Below are 7,579 nucleotides of genomic sequence, written 5' to 3' on the forward strand. Positions count from 1 at the left end.
TAAAATAATGGATGTATTCAAGTCTGTATGTACGAATAAAGTGGAGGCCAGATATTTTTTCATTGCATAGCCATAAAACTATTGGGAAGTGGCAGGAGTATGCAAAAGTTCACCATTACAAATCTAAAATTAGATTCTTTGTCAACCCTTCTCCTCTTACTTTCCTAGTCAAGATTCCCAAATTCTTCAACCATTCTGCTCCTTTTCTTGCATTTCACATTCTTATGCCAGCTTGATTTTTTCATTACATAGCTGTACAAACTTCCTGAAATGAAGTTCAATCTTATGACTCCCCATAGTTATTTAAATCAGGGATTTGACAAATAGCTTATTATTACACCTATGAGTAGGCAGTGATATGTCTTCATCAAGTCAAGAGAATGGTGTAATGCTCGACTTGAGACAAAAATGGAAATCACACCCGATACAATCTTTCTCATTACCAGTCTCACTTCATACATCTTGCTCCATGGTGTAACAATTTACTCGCAGCTTGCTTCACTCTGCATGTCACCAATAGTCTCCACAGGAACACTGTCTATATTTGAAATGATGGAACCGGTTTGCATCTCTCACAACAATTTCTCTTCCAACTATCTTGGAGATAGACTTGGGTGCGTTGTGGTAATCATTACATATTCGAAGGTTCTTGACTACTCTAATGGTCGTTTTGGAGGATGTGTTTAACATTCCAAATGCAATCGCCAACTTCTCACTATGGTGGCAAAGGAATAATTCCTTCTCCTCGTCCTCCGCATCATTGATTAAAGGTCTAGTCTGTGGAATATACCCGTCTGCCTTCATCTCACAAGATAATTTCTCCAACATTGAATACATCTCGTGCATTTGTGGGTGTGATCTGTCTCCTGCACAATATACATGTACAGTTTTATGGACTTCAATCCAACTACAGCCAGGTTTCTTTTTAATTTCTTTACCTGTCATCAATTTCCTCACATTTCGAAAATCACCCCATTTGCCCATGCCTGCATAAATGTTTGATAGAAGAATATAAGGTACGGCGTTTTTAGGAGCCAACTCAAAAAGTAGTGTTGCGACAAATTCTCATAGCACTGTATTCTTATGTGAACTACAAGCAGCAATCAAACATAGCCACAGCCACATCAAGAGTTATTGGCATTTTGAGGATAAAGTTTTGGGATTCCTTGAGATAGCCAGCATGGCCAAGAAGGTCAATGATCACACATAATGCTCCATTGTAGGCATAATATAGAAATCACTCATGAGATTGAAGTATTTACAGCCCTCATCCACTAGACCTGCATGACTGCATGCAAATAAAACACAAATGAAACTTACATGGTCAGGGTTGGTTCCGGATTGCTTCATCAGTTCAGAAAGACTGAAGGTGTCCTTGCTAAAGCCGTGCATTGCATATCTAGCAACCATCACAGTCCACGAGACCACAGTTTGGTTATGCATTTCATCAAACAATTTAAGTGCCTTCTGTATGCATCCACATTTAGCATACATATCCATCAGGGAATTTGCAATTACATCATCTGACAGAAATCCATTTTCAATTATTTTTAGATGGATCTCTATGCCCTGTTCCAAAGCTCCAAGTTCGGCATAAGCAGGAAGGATACTAACAAAGGCCACTGATGTTGGCTTTACACCTGTAAGTTGTATTTGCTTAAAGATCTCCAAAGCTTTTTCAACGAATCCATTTTGTGTATATCCAGCGATTATTGTATTCAACGAGACTGCATTGTGTTATGCCAGTGTTTCAAACAATGTGCATGCCTTATTTATTCTCTCCCATTTTGCATTCATGTTTAGTAGAGCAGTCACAACTACAACATCCGACAACAATCCATTTTCAGTATTTTTTCCACGGATCTCTACACCCTTGTCCAAAACTCCAAGTTTGGCACAAGCTGGTAGGAGGCTGGTAAAGGTTGATGAATCTGCCTTTATGCCTTCCACATGCATGCGGTTAAATAATTCCAAAGCTTATAAAACAAACCCATTGTGTGCATATCCAGCAATTATTGCAGTCCATGAGACTACATTTCGTCCATTGATTTCCTTGAAAAGCTTTAAAGCCTCTTCAAGGAAACCATTTCGTATATATCCTACAATCATCGTGTTCCATGAGACCACATTTCGGTGAGGCATTTCTTTGAAAAGCTGTAAAGCCTCATCAAGAAGACCATTTTGTGTGTATCCTGAAATCAGAGCATTCCAGGAGACAACATTTCGTTAAGGTGAATTGTCAAACAATTTATGCGCCTTCCATACACTTCACATTTTGAGTACATATCTATCAGTGCGCTCACAACCATCACATCTAATGCCCCGCCTTATATAACCGTTTCATGAATTTCCATACTCTATTCCAAAAACACAATTTTGGTAATTGCAGGGAGGATGCCAGAAAACGTTGTTGAGCATGGTATTACACCAGTCAATTAAATTTGCTTAAAAAATACCAAAGATTTTCGGAGAAACCCATTCTGTGCACATCCCACGACAATTGCAGCCCATGAAACCTAATTTGGTTGAGGCATTTCTTCGAAAAGACTTAAAGCCTCATGGAGAGCACCATTTTGTGAATATCCTACAATCATAGCATTCCATGTCACCACATTCCGTTGAGGGGTTTCTTTGAAAAGCCTTGAAGCCTTATCAAGAACACCATTCTGTGCATAACCTGAGATCATTGCAGTCCATGAGACCACATTAGTTTCAGTCATTATGTCAAACAATTGGTGTGCCTTACGTATGCTATTGCTTCCACATTTTGCATACATGTCTATCAGAGCATTCCCAACTACTACATCTGATAAAATTCCGTTTTCAATTATCCTTTGATGAACTTCCATGCCCTGTTGCAAATCTCCAAATTGGGCACATGCGGGAAGGAAGGTGGAATAGGTGAAATGATTGGGTTGGACATCTGTTCGTTGCATTTGCTGAAACAGCGCCTGTGCCTTTTCTGGATGACCACGCCTCCGGTATGTTAAAATGATCATATTCCATGAAAAGACGGTTTGGTTAATCATTTGGTCAAACACTTTGCGACCATCCTCTACCCTTCCGCACTTGTCATACAATTTCATGAGTGTATTTTGTAACAGAGTGTTTTCGTTGGCATGAGACTGCATTAACTTACCCTCTGAGAGCATATTGCAGGATTGCATTAGTTGAAGATATGCACAAGAGTGTACTGTAAACCTGATGTATGCGCTCCCTTTCAAGGAAACCCCTGTATAGTGACCTGAGCTTGAGATTGGTGAAGGAAGAAATTAAATGATTCAAGGATACGCTTCTCAAACATGATGATATGGCCACATAAAGACTGGGTTGCTTCTTTCCCACACGCTGAATCTTAATTCATCCCATTTTTCATGTTGCAGATGATTTCATGGCATCAACAAAAGTCCTCCTTAGCTGCCAGTCATGGCTGACCACTTTATTTAGAAACATCCCAGAGTCATAGTGACATCTTGTAGACCAGCTGGAGTGGAAGCACCTGTTACGAACAGAATAGGAGAAACAGAAGATTTTAACCCTCAATGAGGTTAACATGTTTTCTGGGATATTAGATTCTGTAATTAAATTAATTTGAATTTGACTTTTTTTGTCATTTAATTTGATAAATTTATTTCTAGGTTTTATTTCTTACTTTCCTAAGTTCTTCAAGCATTCTGCTCCTATTTTAGCATTTCCCATTCTTATGCCAGCACGACTTTTTCATTACATAGCTGTACAAACTTCCTGAAATGAAGTTCAATCTTACGACTCCTCCATGGTTATATAAATCAGGAATTTGACAAATAGCTTATAGTTACATCTATCACTAGGCAGTGATGCATAGAGTACAACAATATAACTTCATCAAGTCAGGAGAATGGTGTAATGCTCAAAAGGCAGAAGCAAAACTTCAGACAAAAATGGAAATCACACCCAATACAATCTTTATCATTACCAGTCTCACTTCATGCCATGGTGTAACTATTTAGTCGCAGCTTGCTTCACTCTGCATGTCACCAATAGTCTCCACAGGAGCATTCTCCATATTTAAAATGATGGAACCGGTTTGCATCTCTCACAACAATTTCTCTGGCAACAATCTTGGAGATAGACTTGGTTGCATTGTGGCAGTCACTACATATTCGAAGGTTCTTGACCACTCTAATGGTTGTTTTGGAGGATGCGTTTAACAATCCAAATGCAATTGCCAATTTCTCACTATGGTGACAAAGGAATAATTCCTTCTCCTCGTCCTCGGCATCATTGATTAAAGGTCTTGTATGTGGAATATACCCACCAGCCTTCATCTGACAAGATAATTTCTCCAACATCGAATATATCTCGTGTGTTTGTGGGTGTGATCTGTCCCCTGCACAAAATACATGTACAGTTTTATGGACTTCAATCCAACTACAGCCAGGTTTTTTCTTAATTCCTTCAGCTGTCATCAATTTCCTCACATTTCGAAAATCACCCCATTTGCCCATGTCTGCATAGATGTTTGATAGAAGAATGTAAGGTGCGGCATTTTTAGGATCCAACTCAAAAAGTAGTGCTGCCACAAATTCTCCTAACACTGTATTCTTATGTGATCTACACGCAGCAATGAGGCATAGCCACACAACGGCATCAACGGTTATTGGCATTTTGAGGATAAAATTTAGGGATTCCTGGAGATAGCCAGCACGGCCAAGAAGGTCAATGATGCACACATAATGCTCCATTGAAGGCATAATGTAGAAGTCACTCATGAGATTGAAGTATTTACAGCCCTCATCCACTAGACCCGCATGGCTGCATGCAAATAAAACACAGATGAAACTTACATGGTCAGGGTTGGTTCCAGAGTGCTTCATCAATTCAAAAAAACTGAAGGCATCCTTACTAAAGCCGTGCATTGCATATCCAGCAATCATCACAGTCCATGACACCACAGTTTGGTTATGTATTTCATCAAACAATCTACGTGCCTTCTGTATGCATCCACATTTAGCATACATATCCATCAGGGAATTTGCAATTACAGCATCTGACAGAAGTCCGTTTTCAATTACTTTTAGATGGATCTCTATGCCCTGTTCCAAAGCTCCAAGTTTGGCATAAGCAGGAAGGATACTGACAAAGGTCGCTGATGTTGGCTTTACACCTGCAAGCTGCATTTGATTAAAGATCTCCAAAGCTTTTTCAACGAATCCATTTTGTGTATATCCAGCGATTATTGTATTCCATGAGACCGCATTGCGTTGTGCCATTATTTCAAACAATGCGCATGCCTTATTTAGTCTCCCACATTTTGCATACATGTCTAATAGAGCAGTCACAACTACAACATCCGACAACAATCCGTTTTCAGTTATTTTTTCATGGATTTCTACACCCTTATCCAAAGCTCCAAGTTTGGCACAAGCTGGGAGGATGCTGGCAAAGGTTGATGAATCTGCCTTTACGGCTTCCACTTGCATGCGGTTAAATAATTCCAAAGCTTTTACAACAAATCCATTTTGTGCATATCCGGCAATTAGTGCAGTCCATGAGACCACATTTCGTTCGTTCATTTCCTTGAAAAGCTTTAAAGCCTCTTCAAGAAAACCATTTTGTATATATCCTACAATCATCGCGTTCCATGAGACCACGTTTCGGTGAGGCGTTTCTTTGAAAATCTGTAAAGCCTCATCAAGAAGACCATTTTGTGCGTATCCTGTAATCAGAGCATTCCATGAGACAACATTCCGTTGAGGCGTTTTGTCAAACAATTTGTGCGCCTTCCATACACTTCCACATTTTGAGTACATATCTATCAGTGCGCTCACAACCATCACATCTAACACCCCGCCTTCTATGACCTTTTCATGAATTTCCATACCCTGTTCCAAAAACCCAATTTTGGTAATTGCAGGGAGGATGCCAGAAAAAGTTGTTGAGCTTGGTTTTACAACGGTCAATTGCATTTGCTTAAAAAAATCCAATGATTTTCCGACAAACCCATTCTGTGCATATCCCACGATGATTGCAGTCCATGAGACCACGTTCGGTTGAGGCATTTCTTTGAAAAGAGTTAAAGCCTCATGAAGAGCACCATTTTGTGAATATCCTACAATCATAGCATTCCATGTCACCACATTCCGTTGAGGGGTTTCTTTGAAAAGCCTTAAAGCCTCGTCAAGAACACCATTCTGTGCATAACATGATATCATTGCAGTCCACGAGACCACATTAGTATCAGTCATTCTGTCAAACAGTTTGCGTGCCTTATGTATGCTTCCACATTTTGTATACATGTCTATCAGAGCATTCCCAACTACTACATCCGATAAAAATCCGTTTTCAATTATCCTTCGATGAACTTCCATGCCCTGTTGCAAATCTCCAAATTGGGCACACGCGGGGAGGAAGGTGGAATAAGTGAAATGATTGGGTTGGATATCTGTTCGTTGCATTTGCTGAAACAGCGCCTGTGCCTCTTCCGGATGCCCACGCCTCCGGTATGTTAAAATGATCATATTCCATGAAAAGACATTTGGTTTAGTAATTTGGTCAAACACTTTGCGAGCTTCCACTACCCTTCCGCACTTGTCATACATATTCATGAGTGTATTTTGTAACAGAGTGTTTTCGTTGGCATGAGACTTCATTAACTCACCCTCGGAGAGCACATTGCAGGATTGCATTGGTTGAAGATATGCACAAGAGTGTATTGTAAACATGATGTATGCGCTCTCTTTCAAGCAATTCCCTCCGTATTGTGATCTGAGCTTGAGATTAGTAATGGAAGAAATTGAATGATTCATGGGTACGCTTCTCAAACATGGTGGTACAGCCATATAGATGGCTGGGTTCCGTCCTTCTCCACACTCGGAATCTTAATTCATCCCATTTTTCATGTTGCGGATGATTTCATGGCTTCAACATATATTTAGTTGAAAGCAAGTAAAAGGCTGTTACAGAAGCTCTTCTTAGCTACCAATCTTGGCAGACCATTTTGCTCATAGCGACATCTTGAAGATAGCTGTAGTGGCAGCACCTGTTACGAACAGATTACGAGAAACCGAAGAGTTAAACCCGCAAAGAAGTTGACATATTTTCTGGGATATTAGACTCTGATACTACATTTATTTGAATTCGAGTGTTTTAGCTATCTAATTTGATAAATTTATTATTGTTATTATTCTAACCAAAAATACCAAAAAAATTGTCAAAAGTTGTTTGTTTAATTGATTTATGCATTATTGTACGTGTATGAATAGTCCTTTTTTATTAATAAATAATATACTAAGATTACAATTCACAAAAAAAGGTCGGGGATACAAGATCGCCCTTCCATAATTCACATGACCGAAGCTAGAACCAATAACTATTCATCAAAAAAACATGTAAAAAGCAACACTCAAGCAGCTAAAGTAATGCTAGCTAAGGGGGGTGGTTCATCCCGATCATGAAATCCTAGTCATCCTTGGGATTGGCAAGGGGATTGGGAATAGTCCAACCGTCAACGGCATCATCAGGAGCCTAGTCAGCATCCTTGGTATCAAGCCACAGAGGTGATTTGGCCAATTCCAAGCGAAACGACCACTTTCTGGAA

At 39.6% G+C, this 7,579-nt stretch overlaps 2 pseudogenes across 1 annotated transcript; both read right to left on the bottom strand.

Annotated features, from left to right (window-relative positions):
- Nucleotides 1–299: 299 nt before the first annotated feature.
- Nucleotides 300–3,699, bottom strand: LOC149556839 (pentatricopeptide repeat-containing protein At3g26782, mitochondrial-like; annotated as a pseudogene).
- LOC149556840 (pentatricopeptide repeat-containing protein At3g12770 pseudogene) lies at nucleotides 3,673–7,083 on the bottom strand (annotated as a pseudogene). The gene has a single exon (XR_016364794.1). The product of XR_016364794.1 is annotated as a pentatricopeptide repeat-containing protein At3g12770 pseudogene (transcript).
- Nucleotides 7,084–7,579: the final 496 nt, after the last annotated feature.

The sequence above is a fragment of the Cupressus sempervirens genome, chromosome 5, assembly GCF_028749045.1.
Source record: "Cupressus sempervirens isolate cs-2001-9-10 chromosome 5, ASM2874904v1, whole genome shotgun sequence".
Taxonomy (NCBI): Eukaryota; Viridiplantae; Streptophyta; class Pinopsida; order Cupressales; family Cupressaceae; genus Cupressus; species Cupressus sempervirens.